The following is a 24,268-nucleotide window of genomic DNA, read 5'->3' as shown; positions in this document are numbered from 1 at the left end:
TTGTTGGACCCCAGTTTCCTCTACAAGGACTAAAATGTACTGATGAGTCATACCTGTGAATAACAGATGCTGCTTCACTCTGATTTTACTGCAGAATGCACATCAAGAAGCCACTTTGTTAGATATCCATCTAGAAAAATAAAGGTCTTTCTAAACACATTTACAGTATCGGACATGAATCTGTGACAGAATGCAACACTTGTAACCCATTTCCTGAAAACATCTGTGCATTTTGACTCTTTATGCACTGACTCCAGTCTTGTTGAAGTTTCCTCAAGTTCTTCAGTCCGCTTTGCTCAACAGTCCCCTGAATGCTGAGGTCATCCTTGTTGCTTTGGAAGCTTTCCCTCAACTTTCAGAATAACCTTTGGCACAGCACTCTGCAACCCTCTGTGGCTCATTTTGGAGGGTATCAGTGAGTGTTAATCATTCTTATAGTAGAAAAGTTGAAGTCTAGGTTAACAGAGAACTTGGAGAGGCTGGGGGATGTATTAGTACAGAAAGATCATTTTTCAGGCAAAGATACCAGTTTAGACTTCAAAATGATTGTAGTATTTATTTGACTATCCTATCAAAAAATAGAAGCCCTTGCCAATTTATACTGAGTTCTTTTAAATTTTAAAAATGCAAGTGGAGTCCTGTGAGCTGCCTAAAAAGGTTAGTTGGCATTTGGACAATATGCATCAGAGGCAACTTTGTATCTGAACTTCCACTGAAAAATGCATTGAAGAAAAGATAAAGACCTGTGAGTTATGTCCATCTTTGCTCTCATTTTGATGATGACAGAAAATCTCCAGCAGTCTTGATTTTTTTTGTTTCCCTCATCTGTATGCTATGTTTTCTGACAGCTAATCATACAGAAAGTTGGACTAAATGACATAATAAAAGGCACTTTTCCTGTTTTCCATCAGGATGGAGAGACTCTGGAGAGATGTTTATGTGGGAGTGCTTGATCTTTTCTACACCATCTTTACCTGCATTCAGAGGGAAATCGGTCTCCACTCCAGCTGTGGACTCGCCGTGAGCGTGAGGCACTCCAGGATCCATTGCAGGTTTAAATGAGTTTTTGTGTAGCTTTCTCACTTATCTTAACATTTCAACAGTCATTTTAGTTTTTTCTTTTAGTTTTCAGCACATGTCGATTTTTTAGACACATTTGACCTGTCTCTTTATCACAAATTTTTGTTAACAGACTCTTTTACTCCATCTACTACATCCACAGGTTGACATGGAGTATGGAGTAGACTGGACTGGACTGGACCAAGTGGTCTTCGGGAAGCAGATGCTGTTGTTCCTGAAGTTGAACTTGAGCGCTCACTGACTGAGCAGGAAGTAGAAACTCTACCCAGGCCTGATAGTCCTTGGTCAAATGTGTTGGATATCTACATAGAAACTATGAGAAAAATATCAGAAATGCTTGAGTGACTCACAGACTGGAAAGCCACATGCCCTGCAGAACAGAGGAACATAATAAAGAGAACAAAACCCTTTTTTGTTACTGCTCCTTATCTAAATACATACTGTAATGCCCATCTCAGTGACCACATTGGGGATATTTCTTTATCCTAAACTATAGTCAAATTGCATCTCATTCAGGGAAGATTTCTTTGAACAGTAGCACCTGATTTTTTTTATCAAAGAAATCAGGCATCTTTTCATTTAAGAGGACTGAACCTGAAAAGATATTTGACAAAAGACCTTTGTAAAACCAAGCTCAACATATCCAAAGCACTGTCCAGTGACCAGATGAGGCATCATCTTAAACCTTTTTGTTTAGAACAACTGTTCAGAACTGTTTTCAACGGGTATATTAACTAGTCTCAGATAGATATTTTCAACTTTGGGACAATGACACACACGTATTCTGCTCAGATCAGTCCAAAACCAGTATCAACAGTCCCAATAGCAGCAAGGAGGTCTCTATTAAAGACACTGTAGTCTGTGTAATGTCCAGGGAGTTTCAGCAGATGGAAGCAGGTTGAAGAGCCTGGGAAGGAGCTCTCCACAACTTCAACATCCAAGTGTCTGGGAAGCACATCCTATCCCACCCAAAACTGCAGAAGTTTTCCAAGCAACTTTGGAGATGCTGCCACAGAAGAGAGAAAAAATCCTCTATTATAAACTGAAATTACTTTTTTTGTTTTTTAACAGCATTGAAAGTTAGGATAACTAAAATGATCAGCAAGTTCAAAATGTTCAATCATCTTAAAGAGACAGCTCCTAGAAGCAGCGTGAGGCTCCGGATGGTTCCTGTCTAGAACAGGGTCTTCAGTACAATTGAAGTCTCCCTCCAGAAACAGGTAGTCTTCACTGCTGAGTCATTCTATAATTAGGGCTACATTTTATGTCCACAGTTTGTATTGACCAGTTTCATAAAAATATTCACTTCAAGCAATGAAGCAATTAAATATATATTAGTGCAAATTTCAGCATTTATGTATTTATTTATTTATTCATTTATTTAGCCAAAAATTGCATTTGTTATACTGGAATTACCTTTTTTTGTTCTGTCCAGTTTGCTAAGGTTCAGGTTTTGCTCTTTAAAAAACACAAAGATAAATGTTTTTATCAACTATTTTCTTCATTTTTTGTTCAAAAAGAATACTTAAAACATGAGAAAGGTATTTTATATATATATACATATATATATATGTTTCCAGCATCAGAAGGCCTCTTGATGCGAGACATCCATTCCCCCTCCCCCATAGCCTTGTGACTTTTGATTTATGTGCACCTCATTAAAATAACACACAACTGAAGGACATCACCTTGCACAATTAAAACCCTACTCTGTTTAAACCCTCATTATTTTCAGCTTTACACAAAACAACAACAACAACAAAAGCATTATTCTGCTAAAAGACATCATCGATCGTTATAGATTAAGAAAAACAGTAACCCCCCACAGCTAAAATAGCTGTATTTAAGATGTTGTCAAGCCTTACAAACGTGATGAACACATACAGGTTTATCGTCGTCTCTACACACATATTAATCGCTATCGGGTGTTTAAAATGAAAAGTTTATTTTAATAGTACTACTCCGAAAGTTAAGTCTGACTCGCCAATAACATCAAACACTCGCATGACATTAACACTGGTTTATCTAACTAGCATAAGGCAGGATATGCAGGTTACTGTTAGTTCCTTGACATGGGATGAACGTTTTGAAAAGGTGAATGTAATAGTTGATGAATAAAAGATGTATTAATATGATGTGGTTTGATGTTATATGACAGGAGCGATTTGCTAGGCAGGTTAGCAAGGCTAACTCCCTAGCAAACGTCCACGGCCCATTGATTGGACTAGCATCGGCATTAGCTTATTGTGCAGGCAATAAAGTCTAAGTTGTCATTGTTGTGAAATATCATCTAATGCTTGTTACCTTGTTTTGTCGGTGAATATCTGTGGAGCCCGGAGACAGTACTTAGCGCCATTGTGAGCTGAATGGCGGCGGCAACCGGGAAACAAGGAAGAAAAAGTGGCCAACTGGCAAGTGAAAGTGCATGTGCTGACAGAGAAGGTTTCCAGCCAAACATGAAGTATGAACGAGTGTAAGAAAAAGAGCTTTGGGGTCGTCCAAAAGTTGGAAACGATGTCAATACGCAGTCATATCTAAAAGATAAAACGCATTCCTTTACTTCTATCAAACGCCTCCGCGGTGGCCACACGCGTAGGACGCCCGCCTCTCGACCCGATGGCCACGGGTTCGAGCCCGTTTGATCACCAAATGGCCGACAGGCCGGTGAGGCAACGTGGCGTCTGCAAAGCAGGTGTACTCCGGGCGCCTATGCGAGTGAGATTTTTTCCCTTTTGGAAATACCTTGCATCGCGCACTCACCATTTACACACACAATCACAACTACATACAACCGCGGCTCAATCTCATTAAAAACACAGCCAGCTGCAGCCATCCCATCAAACAACCTAACCAAGGAACACACTTTGACCAACTGGCCTGCCTTCAGCTAGCTAGCTAGCCAAAACTTTGATTCAACTCACAACTCCTTCCACTACCCACACTCAGCTGTGTCTAGTCACTGCTAACTCCAGCATGCAGAAAACTAGCAGCTTTCACACTTTTCAGCAAACAAGGCTACACTGTCACACACAGCTAATCCCACAATGTGTTACAGCCAAAATGCCCACAGATGAAAGGCATTTCAACAATCCTGTTTCATGTCACTGATTCTCATTTGTTTTTTGTTTATTTTACAAATGGGCCCTGCTCAAGCAAAGAGCCAAATTGTTGGAAAATACGGTTGCAATAGCCACAGTGTAAGTGATGAAAAGTGGCAAAAAAGGCTTGAGGTGGCAAGAAACATAAGTTAAAGGTGGCAAAATGGCCAAAAATGGGAAGAAATGGTCAAAAGAGGCATAAAAAATGAGAAAAGTAAAAAGAAATACATAAATGTAGAAATAAATCCAGAAATAACTATGGATAGAAATAAATGTTATTCAATAAATAAATACAGGAATAAATAAATGAATTGAAAAAATATGGAAATATTTGTCTTTTTTGACATTTTATGACTCATCTATTTCTTTATTTATTGATATGCATATATATTTGTTTATTTTTATATTTCAATATGTGTACAGGTCTTGAAATTGCATTTCATTTAAATGAACAAGTTCGTTAAAAAGTCTTTTAAATGTTAAAGTTGTTTGTGTGTGTTTGTGTGTAAATTCATGTGTATTTTCTAAAAGGAAAAGTGACTGAATTAACCGATATATCTGTTGAGCTTATATGCTATACTCAGTTTGTCCACTAGATGGTGGTCTGCACACACAGTGACAAGAAGTCTTAGTTGTGGCTAAGGGTAAAATAAGGGTAATATGATAATAATAATCAAAAAGCAAACAACAAATGAAGATGCAAAGATGTTGAATTTTAAAAAAATACAATACAAAAGACCAGAGGCAAAAACCTTCAAGAAATCAAAACAAGAGAAAGAGACTGCAAAGGCTACTTCAACTGTGCTCATTTTTAGCTGTTAGTTTGCAGTCTCTGAACCATCTAATAGGCTAAAAGGAAATTCATGTGAGCAGAAATGATTCACTAACATTGAGGTACTAGTGGCTGGATAAATAAAATGCTCTTACCTGACCAGTTTTGCCAGGCACTAAGTTGGGTGTGGCTGCTGCACCATGCCACCAAAACGCGGCCATTCAAAATGGGAAAGAAGAGCAAAACCAAAGCACTTTTACAAATGTATACAATTGTTGATAGTTAAAATGAGATTGATAAGAAGAAAAGACTACCATTGACAATGTAAGGGCCGGCCGGTAAAACTGATGTAGTTGACCCCTCTAGTATAAATTTGTAATGAGGCTGTCTATTTTACTTTACCAGGTTAGAATTAGAGGCCTCACCCTGGAGCAGCTGCAGAGATGACTGAGATCTTCATCACCGCTTTTATGTTCTACGTATATAAGAGCTCACCTTAAAGGTCAGTTATTTGTTTACCATGTGCAACTACTTTTTACTGTGAAAAATATTTGACTGTTCCTTACATGCCGACAGCCTTTGGTGATTCATTTTAAGCACCTTAATAAGACAATTGCAGTGAAATGTAAATTATTATCAGCTCTGCTTTTTTTGCATCCTGTGAATGGCTGTGTAGTTTTATCACTGTCTAATAAAAAATCTTGAAGGCATTACTGTTCTGGTGTCTTTACTTGATATTGGTAAAAACAAGACTCACAAGATTTACTCAGGACTTTACTCCTTTGAAACCTGAAGCATTTACAGCAGTAAGAAAAAGCAAATATTAATATGGCTGTAAAATAAAAAAAGTAAATCAACAGATATAGTTATTAAACAATGGCCATGGTTATTTAACTGCAATGAAGATCATTAACCTTAATGTTTAATATTTGAAGACTTTATATTTAATAGGGTTGTTATCAAGGACTTTTACTTGTTTTGCTGCATTTTCAAAGTGTGCTATTTTTGACCAAAACAGAGGCTCACCACTAAGAAATAACTAGCCCGGTGAAAATGTTAACTAATACCCATTTGCATCTCACCACTGTCTTAATTTAATCCTTTTAATAGTAACACTGAAGCTAATTTTGGAGAATATGCGTAATTTCTATGTTACATTATATATTATATATAAATTGAGAGTGCCACTCTACTCTCTGGGCCAGATTTGAAACATTTTGTGCCAGGTTTAATACATAAGGTGTGTGTAGTTAATTATATTTGTTACATAAAGTCAACAAACTTTACATAGTTACACTATAAGTCAGTAAACTGACTGTCACTTTCCGGGCAGAGATCAGCTGATCCTCCGCCGCCCAGACAGACGCAGTATTTACAGTATCTGAAGTTCAATTAAGTTCAATCAAAGTTGCGCCTGCGCACCTAAGTCTACAGCAGCCAGAAAACGGGATACTGCGTATACATGGCACAGTGTCCCGTTTTCTTTTGGAGTTCTCCAGGTAGCAAAAACGGCTTTCTCAAAAACGGGATACTGTGATATCCTGGTTTCTGCAGGTGTATACACGAACAAAGAGAAAACTGGATACTCAAAAAACCCGAGAGAAAACGGGATACTCAAGTCCATGTAAATGCAGTCATGTATGCAGGGATATGAATAAGCGGGTTTCTCTGTGCACATGTAAACATAGTAGCCCGAATATGATAAAAACCGGGATATGACTCATAACCGGGACACTCAGGTCCATGTAAACGCAGTCAATGACAAACGCTGTCCGAAACACTCAGCCAATCACTGCCGATACGCATTCATATCTAAAAGATAAAGGGCACTTCTTCTGCCTCAGTTGTCGGCCACTTCGGTGGCCGCCTGCGTAGGGCATCTGCCTACCAACCCGAACACCACGGGTTCGAGCCCCGCAAGGCTCCACCACAGGCAAGAAAGTGGTGGAGTGCACGTCAAAGCCGTGCATGAAGCAGATGTAACCGCGGGTCTCTACGTGGGTCCACTTTTACCACTTGGAAATACCTTGCATCGCCCACTCACTATTTACACACACAATCACAACTAAATACAACTGCGGCTCAATCTCAAAAAATACAGGAATAAATAAATGAATTTAAAAAATGCAAAAATGTGTAAAGGTGGCAAAATGTCCAAAAATGGAGGGAAAGGGTCAAAAGAGGCATAAAAAATGAGAAAAGTAAAAAGAAATACATAAATGTAGAAATAAATCCAGAAATAATGATGGATAGAAATAAATGTTATTCAATTAAAAAAAATACAGGAATGAATAAATGAATTTTAAAAAATGCAAAAATGTGGAAATATTTGTCTCTTTTGACATTTCAGGACTCATTTCTTTATTTATTGATATGCATGGATATTTGTTTATTTTTATATTTCCACATTTATTTCTTGATTTTGACTTTGAAATCCACATTTCTTTATTTCCATATGTGTACAGGTCTTGAAATTACATTGAATCTAAATGAAGAAGGTTTTTTTTGTTTGTTTTTGTCTTTAAAAGTTGTGTATGTGTGTGTAAATTCCTGTGTATTTTCTAAAAGGAAAAGTGAGTGAAAGAAGCAATATCTGCTGAGCTAATGTGCTATACTCAGTTTGTCCGGGAGATGGTGCTCTGCACACACAGACAATAAGTCTTAGTTGTGGCTAAGGGTAAAAGAGCTAGGAAGAGATGAAAACGTCAGAAGAAGCTACACAAGCAGCTGTGTAACTTCCTGTCTTTGTTCTCAGGTTGGTAAAGTGTTAAAAGCATATAAAAGCAGATTTAAAATACACAGAATAGCAGCAGGTTATGGAAGAGTAAAACATGAGTGTATTTTTGCTAACTATGAATTCACAGAGAGACCTTTTTTTTAATTTTTCAAAGCACTTTTATTGTCTCAAAAGTTTGACAGGATCAGAAAAGAAATTTAAAAACATCTCATGTGAGTTTTTACAATGAAAGATTTTTTTTTTCAATTCAAATTCAGACCAATAACCAGATCAGCATTCTTCACAGAGCACAGCACTTTTTTCAGAGCCCACATTTGGGTGAAATCCTCCACACAGTCAGTTTATAGAAAGAGAAATGGGTTTTCAGTCTGACCTTTATCACTGGAAGAGAATTCACCTTAGCATCAACATGTAAAGAGCTCTCAAGTTTGTTTCTTCTGCTGAGATAAATGGACATTTTTGCCTGAGCCAGCAGGAAGTGAAACAGTTGACATTTGGTTTTGTTTTTCCTGTTCTATCTGTAACCCAGGATGAAGATTTGATGAGAAAAAACTCTCCAAACAAAGCCAACACTTGGACGAGGAGCTGGAAGAGAGAAAGCAGTCTACTGCACTCTAAGAAACAATAAAGTGTTTCTCTCTGTGAGCAGAAGGGACAGGTGTCCACAACATTTGAATTTAGCACAGAACCAAAAGAATGATCAGCAACAACAGCATGTAAAACCCTCCACTGTAAATCCCCAGCCCTTTAAGTTAACAGTGGTTTGTACAGTGCTCTCCACTCAGGCCTCTGAGCCTCTGTCAGGTTTAAAAATAAAAAAATAATAATAATACATTGTTTGACCTACCATAGAACTCAGTTTATACTCAAGACCAGGATTGAGTTTTAACATCAAACCAAGATGACATGTAAACTCTGTAAGAATTTGAACCTGGGGAAAGAATCCGAGCCACCAGGCTGTAACAGTCCATTATTACAGGCAGCAGTCTGGGACAGGGTCTTTAGGACTGAGCTGCTGTTTCCAGCCTCTCAGCAGGAGGCTGACCACCCTGGCTGACCTGATCCCCAAGCATGGGACCAGAGCAGCAGCATTGTCCAGATCAGAGCCACACACCTCCATCAGCTGGCCCAGAGTGAAGATGTGAGCCTCACAGAGTCTCTGAAGCAGGGACGGCCCTGCCGCACACTGTAAAGGCGTCCCGTACACGACTGGCTCTTTTAGAAGCCAGAACAAAGAGCCACAGTCCTTCAGCCTGTCCTTCTTGAAGAGTCCCCACACTTTAAACAGTCCCTTATAGATGGTGGGGAAACAATCCAGTTTAAATCCAGCAGGTAAAACCAGCCTAGTAATCAGTCCTTTACCCACGGCTAAGGCTTCACTTTTCCTCGTTCAGTTTGGCAGAGGACATTTGACCCAAATGACACACAGTTTTATTTAAAACATTAACGTCATGTTAGTTTTTACAATCCAAATGAGATCATCAGCATGTGCTGACAATTTAACACTATTTATACATCCAGGAAAAGAGAAAGCAGACAACTGTAACCTTAATCTGTGCACTAACAGCTCTATGGCAAGAGAGTACACTGAACCTCTGCTGCAGTTTAGTGAACCCTGTGTCTGTGCAGCAGTGGGAGTCCACATAGAGGAGCTTTGGGGGTTCCACGCATGCCTCTCTGTATCTCTTCGTGAGATCTGCCACCATCCTATCAAGTCCCGCTCCTTCCTCAGCAGTGAGGACACTGATAAGGATCTGGCCGATGTCGAAGCCGACTGAGCTCATGCAGTCATCCCCTTCCCAATCCCAGCCAACTTCTTTGTGATCTTAGAGAGGACATAAAAAAAGAAAGAAAAAAACAGATAAAAAACACGGAGAAAATGATGATGGTTCACTGTTAAGTACAAGAAAGTATACAGAAGGCAACTCTGTTTTGACCTTACTCTTGGTAAATCTGTTAAGACTTGACTAAAACTTTAAAGATAAAGAAACATGATAGGTTTATTAATACTGACGTTATGAATAAATCTACCAAAAACTAAAAAATATGGGCCTCAACACTGTTCAATATGAAAATCTTAGTTCTGTGTTAATGAACCAGTTTACTAATATTTTCGTTGTAATTTGATGCTGTGGTATTATGTTTTTGAAGTAGACATTAAATAGCTCTTTAAATAATCGGTAATACCTTTGTGCTTGAGTCCATTTTCAGAATGACTCCGGAAGTGGACGTGTTGGTGGCCTTGATGTGGTCAAGGCGACTCATGATATCCCTGCCATACACAGATAGTAGCCATCCACTGCTGGACACCTCTGTGGGCTCTGAGGGCTCCTGACGTGCCACAGGGAACAGAGCTGGAAGGGCCTTAAAGCCAGCACACTCCTCCAGGTAATGCACTAACCTGTTGAGCCACTCCTCCCCGTGGTTCCCCTTGAGCTGTTTAATCAGGCGTGTAGGGTTGTTCCCCAGGGTCTGGTCCCGCAGCAGGCCAATGACACCAATGTCTCCTACGTATCTGTGTGATAGCACACAGAAATGACTTGTTGGTTCTTATACATTGAGCCTGTATGCAATAACATTTTTTTTTATTGAACTAAGAAAGGAATTCAAATACTGTTGATAATTTGTGACTTTATGTCTACTGATCACACTTACTTCTGTGTCAGGATGAGCCTGAACAACTTCTGATGATGCAGGCTGAGTTGGTCCCGAACAGTCTTCCTGGTTGCCAGACAGGTGAGGCGACAGACTGTGCACCTCATTACACGCTGGACAACGTACGCAGACCCTCCACTGATTGTACGGCATCCACACAAACACAAACATCACACATTACCACACTTCCAACAAACATGAAACAGGAGATTAAAAATAAAGTGACAACAATTTGAACTTCACTGTCAAGTAAAACTTACAACAGCAGAGGAAGTGTCTGCAGGAGCTCCTGTTGGTGAAGTCCTCACAGAGGACGTAGCAGGGCTGGGAGGTCCATGGCTGGGACTCAAGGAGACAGAGGAGATGGCAGAAGAGGCAGAAGTTGTGGTGGTGGTGGCAGAGCTGGACAACTGCTGTAAAAAAAAAAAGGACAAGTTACCACCAATTAAAATGCAGAGAAAACATATTTTTTTGAAAGTTCTAACTTTGTTTGGATTAGAAATAGCTTATATGCCACAGAAAAGAAATAGGAGACTTGTTAATTAGGGCAAACCTGCAGAGAAAACACACATTTCCTTGAAACTCAGATACAAAAAAAAATGCCAGGTAACAAAATAATAATAATACCAACAATAACAATAATAATAAAAAAGCAAACAACAAATGAAGATGCAAAGATGTTGAATTTTTAAAAATGCAATACAAAAGACCAGATGCAAAAACCTTCAAGAAATCAAAACAAGAGAAAGAGACTGCAAAGGCTGATTGAACTGTGCTCATTTTTAGCTGTTAGTTTGCAGTCTCTGAACCATCTAATAGGATAAAAGGTAATTCATGTGAGCAGAAATGATTCACTAACATTGAGGTACTAGTGGCGGGATAAATAAAATGCTCTTACCTGACCAGTTTTGCCAGGCACTAAGTTGGGTGTGGCTGCTGCACCATGTCATCCACCAAAATGCGGCCATTCAAACTGAGAAAGGAGAGCAAAACCAAAGCACTTTTACAAATGTATAAAATTGTTCATAGTTCACAGCAAATGAGATTGATAAGAGGAAAAGCCTACCATTGACAATGTAAGGACCGGCCTCCTCTGGGGACTCTGAGCTGCTGTCCAGGATGTGGAGGACACTGTTGCTGATGTCACAGCTGTGCTCACAGCCTGGACAAAATAGAAATGGAAATAAGTCAAATATACAAGAAAGGATGTTTTTCACACATTTTCATTTATGTCTGCTATCCTCCAAAAGTCAAACTTGCCCACACTGTGCATGTCTGCTGTCCTCCAAAGGACATTTTGGAGGACACTCTGCACAATAATATTAGCCCATTTCTCTATTGATTGATCTGACTGATTATTCTAGAAACTTCCTGTACAAATGTTGCATTCCAATGTGACATCAACCTCTTTAAAGTGTCTCAACTAAGATGAGTGGCCTTATTGAAGAGGTCCAACCGTTTCTTTTGCCGAGGGGCAGGCCTGTTTCCAGCATCAGAAGGCCAGACACCTGAGGCAGCACACCTCTGGAGGCCAGACATCCATTCCCCCTCCCCCATAGCCTTGTGACTTTTGATTTATGTGCACCTCATTAAAATAACACACAACTTCAGGACATCACCTTGCACAATTAAAACCCCACTCTGTTTAAACCCTCATTATTTTCAGCTTTACACAAAACAAAAAAGCATTATTCTGCTAAAAGACATCATCGATTGTTATAGATTATGAAAAACAGTAACCCCCCACAGCTAAAATAGCCGTATTTAAGATGCTGTCAAGCCTTACAAACATGATAAACACATAGGGGAGGCTGGGGTGATTTGTGCCAAAGGGGAAGCAGTGCCACCCCTTGTTTATAGAAAACCATAGAAGAAATTGGTCATGTCATCAGATATTTTTTGAAGAACTATCCATTTTACTCATTCTGCATAAAAGAGAGACACATGGCATGAGAGGTAAGCACATTTTAGCTCAAAAAACTGTTTTTTTCCTTTCAAAGTAAAATTTCTCTGATCAAGGATTTTTGATTGTTGTGTCTGAACAATTATAAACAACTTGAAAACATTTCACACATGTTTTAGTGCTTTAGCAGGCTACACAATGAGTCTAAACAGTTAGCATGACGTTAGCTCTAAACTGCTGGATCATGCCATTTCTTTTTAAATGGTGGGGCTGGGGGGATTTGTGCCAAAGGGCCTGGGTTAAGTTGCGCCAGTGGCACACCCACAAACCCAGACCCACAGACACACCCGAACCCTGACATCCACACAACCAGACCCAAATACCCACAAACCCAGACCCACACATTCAGACCCACACACCCAGAGACACAAATCCCAGACCAACAGACCTAGACCCTAACCCACACACCCTCTCACCCAGACCCACACACCCAGTCCCAGTCCCACATACCAAGACAACAACACACCTACCCTATCAAATCCACACAACCACACACTGAGACCTACACACCTAGAACCCAGCAAAGAAGGGCCAAGAACAGCTGGAGAAGTGAGGAGAAGGGCATGCCTCATCACTGTTTGATTTACCTGCAATTTGTTTAATTTAGCTTACACTGATTTCAGTTCTGAGTTTGCACTGTTATTAAAGGGCAGTTTTATTCAGTTTTTAAGTGGACTAAGTCACAATGGGATGTTCAGAAAATGGCCTAAATCACTTTATTCTTATATGTTAGAATAACATATAAGAATAAAGTGCACCGGGGCACCAGGGGCAGGTTGCGCCACGAGACCACTTTTTTCCCAAAAGCTATATTTCCTAAACAGTTCATTTCAGATCCGAAGTGAATGTTCCCAGGGATGCACCACATCCTGGAATATATGTATGTACTTCAGTTGGAGGAATTACTGTTATGGCCTCACTTTAAAGTCACTTTGAGTAAAAACTGGCACAACTCACCCCACTCTCCCCTACAGGTTTATCGTCGTCTCTACACACATATTAATCGCTATCGAGAGTTTAAAATGATCAGCTTATTTTAATACTACTACTCCGAAAGTCAAGTCTGACTCGCCGATAACTTCAAACACTTGCATGACAATAACACTGGTTTATCTAACTAGCATAAGGCACGATATGCAGGTTGCTTTCATTACACTGTACAAGTATTAAATGGATCGTCAGTTTCTTGATATGGGATGAACGTTTTGAAAAGGTGAATGTAACAGTTGATGAATAAAAGATGTATTAATATGATGTCACTGATGTTATATGACAGGAGCGATTTGCTAGGCAGGTTAGCAAGGCTAACTCCCTAGCAAACGTCCACGGCCCATTGATTGGACTAGCATCGGCATTAGCGTGTTGTGCAGGCATTAAGCGCTAAGTTGTTATTGTTGTAAAATTTCATGTAATGCTTGTTACCTTGTTTTGTCGGTGAATATCTGTGGAGGCCGGAGACAGTACTTAGCGAATGGCGGCGTTTGCCGCAAAACAAAGAAGAAAAAGTGGCGAGCGGGCAGGTCAAAGTGCATGTGATGACAGAGAAGGTTTCCAGCCAAACATGAAGTATGAACGAGTGTAAGAAACAGAGCTTTGTAGTTTGCAAAAAGCTGTAAACGATGACAGACGCTGTCCGAAACACACAGCCAGTCACTGTCAGTACGCACTCGTATGGAAGAGATAAATGGCCTTCTTTCGCCTATTTGAAATGCCACTTCGGTGGTCTCTCGCGTTAAAGCGCTCGTCTTGGGATCCAAAGCCCGCGGGTTCGATTCCACTTAACGCCGCCACAAATCCAAGTGTAACCTTGGCATCATCTGGAAATGGCCTGATGGCCGGATGGTAATGGCATGTCAAGCCGAAGTATGGGGGCGGGTGAGCGAGATGCTTTTTTTTACCATTTGGAAATGACTTGCATCGCCCACTCACTGTTTACACACACAGTCACAAGTAAATACAACCTTGTCTCAATCTGACAAAAAACACATCCAGTGTCAAGCCATCACATCAACCAACCTAACCAAGGAACACACTATTTTTGGCTGACCGCTGAGGGCAGCACTACAGATGGCTCTGTGTCTGAGTGTGTCCGTCAGTTAGTGACTCAGTGAGCGACGCTTTCGGATAAGGCATACATTACAGAGTTGCGTTTGCTTGTACTGAATGCTGTTGGTCATGGGTGCCTCCGCTGTTTTTACAAAGCTCCAGTTAACATTATGTATGGCTAATCCATACAGCGTTGCTCTATGGGCGGGGTTTACTCACGCTGACAGTCCTTTCATGGCTGCCTCCTGCTCTGAATACTCAGATATAGCTTTAGCCTGTTTCACCAGAACTGGGCCACATTTCTGCTTGACAAAGGTTGCGCTGGAAAAGTCCATTTTGCTTAGGAAGGTTCCTAACTGAGTGAAACGACCCGGAAGCATTTTAGTGTCGGCCATGATAAAGGCTGTTCAAATTCTCCAACTGAAAAGGAAAGGAGCTTCATTATTTCCTTTATTATCTCCTTTAGCCTAGGAAATACCGGACCATCATCCTTTACCAAAGGAGAGATGAAAAGATAACCCACAATGCTTTGCGTAAACTTCATTTAAAGTGGCGCACCTGTTGACCGCTCATCAGAGCAAGTGAATAACTTGACTGTAACTTTCCTAGCTCTGATTTAAACCGTAAAATTCAGTCAAACTTATAATCCATGTGTTAGTTTGTAAATCACAAGCAATTAAAGCGATAACGTCAGCATCTTGCCATATTGTGAATATTATATCCATCATCATAATTACACAGGGAAGACGCGGTTTAGAGCTTTTCACATAACAAGCTGAAAGGAAGACAGAACCAGAGTAGACTAATAAAATGAACAGAGATGAAAAAATTCCCCCTCCCCCATAGCCTTGTGACTTTTGGAAGTCATCTTCTAATGTAAAGGGAAAACACTGATTTATGTGCATGTCATTAAAATAACACACAACTTCAAGTCACAAGGCTATGGGGGAGGGGGAATGGATGTCTGGCCTCCAGAGGTGTGCTGCCTCAGGTGTCTGGCCTTCTGATGCTGGAAACAGGCCTGCCCCTCGGCAAAAGAAACGGTTGGACCTCTTCAATGAGGTCAATCATCTTAGTTGAGACACTTTAAAGAGGTTGATGTCACATTGGAATGCAACATTAGTTTCTAGAATAATCAGTCAAATCAATCAATAGAGAAATGGGCTAATATTATTGTGCAGATTCCAAAGTGTCCTCTACAGTCCCGTGGACAAAGGAGTCTTTTTGGAGGATAGCAGACATGCACATGTGGATTTGACATTTTGAAGGTCCAAGAAACATAAATGAAAATGTGTGAAAAACATCCTTTCTTGTATATTTGAGTAATTTCCATTTCTATTTTGTCCAGGCTGTGAGCACAGCTGTGACATCAGCAACAGTGTCCTCCACATCCTGGACAGCAGCTCAGAGTCCCCAGAGGAGGCCGGCCCTTACATTGTCAATGGTAGTCTTTTCCTCTTATCAATCTCATTTGCTGTGAACTATCAACAATTTTATACATTTGTAAAAATGCTTTGGTTTTGCTCTCCTTTCCCACTTTGATAGGCCGCGTTTTGGTGGATGACATGGTGCAGTAGCCACACCCAACTTAGTGCCTGGCAAAACTGGTCAGGTAAGAGCATTTTATTTATCCAGCCACTAGTACCTTTATTTCTTCAAGGCTTTTACCTCTGGTTTCATTCAAAATCTTTGCATCCTAATTTGTTTTTTGATGTTTTATTATTATTATTATATTACCCTTATTTTACCCTTAGCCACAACTAAGACTTCTTGTCTCTGTGTGTGCAGACCACCATCTAGTGGACAAACTGAGTATAGCATACAAGCTCAACAGATATATCGGTTAATTCAGTCACTTTTCCTTTTAGAAAATACACATGAATTTACACACAAACACACACACACACACACACATACACACAACTTTAACATTTTAAAAGACTTTTTAACGAACTTGTTCATTTAAATGAAATGCAATTTCAAGACCTGTACACATATAGAAATAGAAAAATAAACTAATATATATGCATATCAATAAATAAAGAAATGAGTCATGAAATGTCAAAAAGACAAATATTGACACATTTTTGCATTTTTTTAAATCATTTATTTATTCCTGTATGTATCTATTTATTCATTTATTTCTAGCCCCAATTATTTCTGGATTTCTTTCTACGTTTATTTATTTATTTATACTTTTGTCATTTTTGGTCCCCCACAGTGTGTGGCCACTTTTACTCATTTTTGCTGCTTTTTGGCCATTTTTCTCTCCTGGAACTCATTTATTGTCACTTCTCAGCCATTTTTCTTATGTTTCCTTCTCCTTCTTGCCTTTTTATGCCTATTTTGCTCCTTTCCCTCCATTTTTGGCCATTTTGCCACCTTTAACTTCTTTTTATTGCAACTTACAGCCTTTTTTGCCACTTTTCATCACTTACATTGGGGATTGCAGCGGTATTTTTCAACTATTTGGCTCTTTGCTTGAGCTGGGTTGAGTAACACTGCTCTAGATAGATGTGTTAAAATTCTATTTCAAGATATGTCTGATATGATTAAACTTGCTGATAGGTCCAATTGTAAAATGCCCATGTTCTGTCCTCATGTAGTTATCAAAGTGCCCATTTGTTAAAAAAAAAAAAAAAAAGAGAGAGAATGAGAATCAGTGAGACTAAATAGGATTGTTGAAGTGCTCTTAATCTGTGGGCATTTTGGCTGTAACACATTGTGGGATTAGCTGTGTGTGTCAGTGTAGCCTTGTTTGCTGAAAAGTGTGAAAGCTGCTAGTTTTCGGCATGCTGGAGTTAGCAGTGACTAGACACAGCTGAGTGTGGATAGTGGAAGGAGTTGTGAGTTGAATCAAAGTTTTGGCTAGCTAGCTAGCTGAAGGCAGGCCAACTGAAAATGAATAAAAGTTTGTTCCTTGGTTAGGTTGTTTGATGGGATGGCTGCAGCTGGCTGTGTTTTTTGTGAGGTTGAGCGGCGGTTGTATTTAGTTGTGATTGTGTGTGTAAATAGTGAGTGGGCGATGCAAGGTATTTCCAAGTGGTAAAAGTGGACCCACGTAGAGACCCGCAGTTACATCTGCTTCATGCACGGCTTTGACGTGCACTCCACCACTTTCTTGCCTGTGGTGGAGCCTTGCGGGGCTCGAACCCGTGGTGTTTGGGTTGGAAGGCAGATGCCCTACGCAGGCGGCCACCGAAGTGGCCGACAACTGAAGCAGAAGAAGTGCCCTTTATCTTTTAGATATGAATGCGTATCGGCAGTGATTGGCTGAGTGTTTCGGACGGCGTTTGTCATTGACTGCGTTTACATGGACTTGAGTATCCCGTTTTCTCTCGGGTTTTTTGAGTATCCAGTTTTCTCTTTGTTCATGTATACACCTGCAGAAACCAGGATATCACAGTATCCCGTTTTTGAGAAAGCCGTTTTTGCTACCTGGAGAACTCCAAAAGAAAACGGGATACTGTGCCATGTACACGCAGTATCCCGTTTTCTGGCTGCTGTAGACTTAGGTGCGCAGGCGCAACTTTGATTGAACTTAATTGAACTTCAGATACTGTAAATACTGCGTCTGTCTGGGCGGCGGAGGATCAGCTGATCTCTGCCCGGAAAGTGACAGTCAGTTTACTGACTTATAGTGTAACTATGTAAAGTTTGTTGACTTTATGTAACAAATATAATTAACTACACACACCTTATGTATTAAACCTGGCACAAAATGTTTCAAATCTGGCCCAGAGAGTAGAGTGGCACTCTCAATTTATATATAATATATAATGTAACATAGAAATTATGCATATTCTCCAAAATTAGCTTCAGTGTTACTATTAAAAGGATTAAATTAAGACAGTGGTGAGATGCAAATGGGTATTAGTGAACATTTTCACCGGGCTAGTTATTTCTTAGTGGTGAGCCTCTGTTTTGGTCAAAAATAGCACACTTTGAAAATGCAGCAAAACAAGTAAAAGTCCTTGATAACAACCCTATTAAATATAAAGTCTTCAAATATTAAACATTAAGGTAAATTATCTTCATTGCAGTTAAATAACCATGGCCATTGTTTAATAACTATATCTGTTGATTTACTTTTTTTATTTTACAGCCATATTAATATTTGCTTTTTCTTGCTGCTGTAAATGCTTCAGGTTTCAAAGGAGTAAAGTCCCTGAGTAAATCTTGTGAGTCTTGTTTTCGTACCAATATCAAGTAAAGACACCAGAACAGTAATGCCTTCAAGATTTTTTATTAGACAGTGATAAAACTACACAGCCATTCACAGGATGCAAAAAAATAAGCAGAGTTGATAATAATTTACATTTCACTGCAATTGTCTTATTAAGGTGCTTAAAATGAATCACCAAAGGCTGCCGGCATGTAAGGAACAGTCAAATATTTTTCACAGTAAAAAGTAGTTGCACATGGTAAACAAATAACTGACTTTTAAGGTGAGCTCTTATATACATAGAACATAAAAGTGCAAAAAAATCCATCACCAAATGCTGTCCGACACATAAGGAACAATTAATAATACCATGTTTTTATACAGAACAAACAGTAGATAGATAGATAGATAGATAGATAGATAGATAGATAGATAGATAATTCAACAATTGCACATGGTATACAATAACTATCTGATAGTTCAGTTTATAAACAACAACAATTAAATACAGAACCAATCATTCATCTACTCACATTCATTCAGCCACAATATATATTTAACAGCAAAGGAGAACAAAATACACATATTAAAGTCTAGATATGATATTTTTTGTAATCATAAAGCAGTGATTTTGATGCAAGATTAATGCTGACAAGACTGAATTCTTAAAATTCACTTTTTCGCTTCTCGAGGGAAAATGTGTAAGTCTGTGCAAAGTTTCAGATTGGGAGATTATTTCATGCTTTGATAGCGTTTAAAGAAATTGAGACTGTGCAAAGGCTGAGCCACGCTCAGGGACACTACAGTCTCCACTGGAGGAAAAAACCTTGAAGATCTGCAAATGTACTCAGAGCAAAGTTTAACGAAGCTCTTCCGAGGTGGAGGAGCCCCATAATGGATTATTTTCTACACTAAATAAACATCTGAATGCAGGATTAAATGATCAAAGCTAAGTACTTTATATTTATCAGGTATGTCACAGTGATGATACTGCTGTGATTTTCTGTCTTTCCTGGATTTTCAGGGCTTGTTTGTGGAGTGACCTGATTGGTTTTAGGACAGTCTTGTTTGCTGAGACCAACATGATATACAGTAATGACAATAAGATAAAATCGTAGCATTTAAATATGTTTTAGAGGATTCAACTGGTAATCAGTTCCTAATATGTCTGAAGATTGCTGTTATATTTCAATGTTTGACACCGTGCTTGTTACATCACATGTCTGATAAGGTGTACAGCTTAATTATTGTGCCATGTTTTTAAAGGTTTGGTCAGTTATATGAGGAATTGCTTGCCATTATCATCCTCAGAGCTTTTCAAAAGATCTGGTATTAAAAAGTATTGAAGTATCAGGTATTTTGACAACCCTATGGTTAGAAACAGTCTTAACTGTCTCTGGGATGTATAGTAAAATAACAGCTGCTCTCCTGTTAGAAATAATTTTGGATGAAGGAGACAAATCACTAACACAAGGACTGTAAAACACATACTGAACAACAGGAGACACTGCTTTCCAGTAGTGAATAAATATTGTCCCTTATTGCATTTTTTTCTCATATGGAAAAATGTGGAAATGCCTGTCCTAGTCCTCTGTATGTGAACGTGCTCTTTATTATTAAACTCTTATGATTCATAGTTTATGTCTGACTAAAGACACTAAATAAAGAAACTATCCCTAAGACACCTGGGCTTTGGCAGAGCACAGGTTAATCAGTTTCTGGTCATCCTCCTCTGCTGCTGCTGTTGATTTTCCAGGATAATGATAGGAGTAAAATGGCACTATTGTGAGATCTCTGTGGTTCCATATGCCTGAGTAATCAGCAGTCAAAAATTCTCCACCGCTCCAGGTATCACCGACCAATCAGATTCGCCTCTGACTTCTCTACCCTGATTGGTTGAGGGGCAGGGCTTACTCCCTCGCCCCGATGCGTCGAGGAGCTTTCCCTGCGTGAACGCGCTTGGAGGAGCCGCAGATAGCTGAAAATGGCTAACAGTTGCTACTCAAGGAACAGAGACAATGTTCTAGTTTTTTCTTTTGCTAACACAGCCATCAGCATACCAGTAACAACACGACTACCACACTGCAAACACTTGGAGAGAAGAGGACTGAGCAGGAAATAAAACGACAGTTAATATCGGTGCAGCATGCCATCTGAGGAAGCCTGGGAGCTGAAAAGTTTCATTTCAGATGCAGGGCTGACTACTTCTCTCCTGGACAGGTAACTGGTCTTTTTCTTTATTATGCTATGTTTTCTCTCAATGAGAAATGTAACTGTTATGTAGTATAAATGTCACCTGCTGTATGATTTAGCTTTATTGAGGCCTTCTACCCCGCGGCGTAGCGTAGCCCTGTTGACCGTGGAAATGTCACTGCTGTTGAGGTCTCATTACCCCGAGTTAGGGGGATTTATTGGGGAAATTCAGGACTATCTGGACAGACATTACACCCGTTATGAAGCGTTTTTCCAGAGCCCAGGAACGCTTCTTCATGAAAACCCGGACTTATTGTGTACACATTACACCGAGCAAAGTGGCGACATTGCTGGGGGGCTGCGTTTAAACATAGCGGTGCTGCCCAGAGAGGCTTCTGGTAGAGTTTACAGCTCCTAGTTAACATTTTCTAATTGTTTTGCATTTACTCAGATCATATTTTAGTTTTACAGTCATTTTACCAGCTAATCAGAGAAGGTAAAATTCTCCTATGTAGCTTGCTTAGCACAGACATGGTTTAAAGTCATGTGGAAACATCACTTACCAGAAAGAGGAGCCGGTTTTAGTTGTTTCCTTTTTTCTATCATGATTTTGTGCTATAGAATAAATGACAACGAATGTATGGCATCGTATCAGATATTGGTTTAGAGACACAATAGATTTTAATTTGCATAAACGATTAAACTGTTGTCTTCATAGCATGCGTTCACTGGAGGTTAGAGGCTCCTTTGTTTTATATACAGATCCATTGAGTTCATTCCCACATTATTACTCCCAGGAAGTGATCAGAAAACACCTGTGACCCTGAATAGATAAGAGGGCAGCTTCATCTATGTAAAAAATATGTTGGAGTGGTCAATGCAACAGCAAGGCCATTGAAATACAGCACAGATAATCTACAGCCACACTGTTGAATTTACAGGCATTAGACGGTGGATCCGTGTATTCTGATTTCTTTTGTGCCTTTCATTTTTGTTTAATCAGGTCAGGTGGTGATCTTCAGAAGGAGCAATGGTGGGATGCACTTCCAGCTGTGAAACTGTATTAAACCATGGATGAAGACTAAACTCCTAGAGCTGTACTCCTACCTCCAGACCATGTCCCAGTCTGCTGCACTGAAGATCTCATAGGACAAGCAGTCACTGTTTATTTCAACCATCTTAGACAGCTAGCTGAGAACCATATCTCATGCACAAAAATGCTGTTCATTTTACCTAATAAAATACTTTTGGACCACATTTTCTCATCTTTTATGCAGCATAGTACTTGGTGATGTATTAAACAAAGCGACAGTGATTTCTTACATAAGAGAGGATGATTAATTAGAAGAGTGGCTGGAAACATATACATGGTACATTTATGATTTAATTTTACTCTAAAGTAAAAACGTTATAACTGCATATCTACAAGTAGTTTACAAGTCTAAGAGGACAAAGTTAAAGTATATCAAGTGTTGAAATCGCTCAAAGTAAAACTAAGGTAATAAGCAGAATCAAATTTTAAACTGGATAAATATAATGTATACGGTTAAAATAAAAATCGAATTAAACATGATAACCTGGAACCTAAAAAGTGAAACGTATGTAAATGTCCACAGAGTAATAAGTGTATTAAAAACAAACATGAATGATGATAACTGTGAACCCCTGGATGGTGATGAAGATCTCAGTCATCTCTGCAGCTGCTCCAGGGTGAGGCCTCTAATTCTAACCTGGTAAAGTAAAATAGACAGCCTCATTACAAATTTATACTAGAGGGGTCAACTACATCAGTTTTACCGGCCGGCCCTTACATTGTCAGTGGTAGTCTTTTCCTCTTATCAATCTCATTTGCTATGAACTATCAACAATTTTATACATTTGTAAAAGTGCTTTGGTTTTGCTCTTCTTTCTCAGTTTGAATGGCCGCGTTTTGGTGGCATGGTGCAGCAGCCACACCCAACTTAGTGCCTGGCAAAACTGGTCAGGTAAGAGCATTTTATTTATCCAGCCACTAGTACCTCAATGTTAGTGAATAAGTTCTGCTCACATGAATTTCCTTTTAGCCTATTAGATGGTTCAGAGACTGCAAACTAACAGCTAAAAATGAGCACAGTTGAAGTAGCCTTTGCAGTCTTGTCACTGTGTGTGCAGACCACCATCTAGTGGACAAACTGAGTATAGCATAAAAGCTCAACAGATATCGGTTAATTCAGTCACTTTTCCTTTTAGAAAACACACATGAATTTACACACAAACACACACACACACAAACAACTTTAACATTTTAAAAGACTTTTTAACGAACTTGTTCATTTAAATGAAATGCAATTTCAAGACCTGTACACATATTGAAATATAAAAATAAACAAATATATATGCATATCAATAAATAAAGAAATAGATGAGTTATAAAATGTCAAAAAAGACAAATATTTCCATATTTTTTCAATTCATTTATTTATTCCTGTATTTATTTATTGAATAACATTTATTTCTATCCATAATTATTTCTGGATTTTTTTCTACATTTATGTATTTCTTTTTACTTTTCTCATTTTTTTATGCCTCTTTTGACCATTTCTTCCCATTTTTGGCCATTTTGCCACCTTTAACTTATGTTTCTTGCCACTTCAAGCCTTTTTTGCCACTTTTCATCACTTACACTGTGGCTATTGCAACCGTATTTTTCAACTATTTGGCTCTTTGCTTGAGCAGGGCCCATTTGTAAAATAAAACACAAATGAGAATCAGTGACATGAAACAGGATTGTTGAAATTCCTTTCATCTGTGGGCATTTTGGCTGTAACACATTGTGGGATTAGCTGTGTGTGTCAGTGTAGCCTTGTTTGCTGAAAAGTGTGAAAGCTGCTAGTTTTCTGCATGCTGGAGTTAGCAGTGACTAGACAGAGCTGAGTGTGGGTAGTGGAAGGAGTTGTGAGTTGAATCAAAGTTTTGACTAGCTAGGTAGCTGAAGGCAGGCCAGTTGGTCAAAGTGTGTTCCTTGGTTAGGTTGTTTGATGGGATGGCTGCAGCTGGCTGTGTTTTTAATGAGATTGAGCCGCGGTTGTATGTAGTTGTGATTGTGTGTGTAAATGGTGAGTGCGCGATGCAAGGTATTTCCAAAAGGGAAAAAATCTCACTCGCATAGGCGCCCGGAGTACACCTGCTTTGCAGGCGCCACGTTGCCTCACCGGCCTGTCGGCCATTTGGTGATCAAACGGGCTCGAACCCGTGGCCATCGGGTCGAGAGGCGGGCGTCCTACGCGTGTGGCCACCGCGGAGGCGTTTGACAGAAGTAAAGGAATGCCTTTTATCTTTTAGATATGACTGCGTATTGACATCGTTTCATCTTTTGGAAGACACCAAAAGCTCTTTTTCTTACAGTCATTCATACTTCATGTTTGGCTGGAAACCTTCTCTGTCATCACACACACTTTCACTTGCCCGCTCGCCACTTTTTCTTCTTTGTTTTGCGGCAAACGCCGCCATTCAGCTCACAATGGCGCTAAGTACTGTCTCCGGGCTCCACAGATATTCACCGACAAAACAAGGTAAGAAG

This window comes from Cheilinus undulatus, linkage group 21, assembly GCF_018320785.1.
Source record: "Cheilinus undulatus linkage group 21, ASM1832078v1, whole genome shotgun sequence".
Classification (NCBI taxonomy): domain Eukaryota; kingdom Metazoa; phylum Chordata; class Actinopteri; order Labriformes; family Labridae; genus Cheilinus; species Cheilinus undulatus.
The sequence above is the reverse complement of the archived record's forward strand: the minus strand, read 5'-3'. Positions refer to the sequence as shown.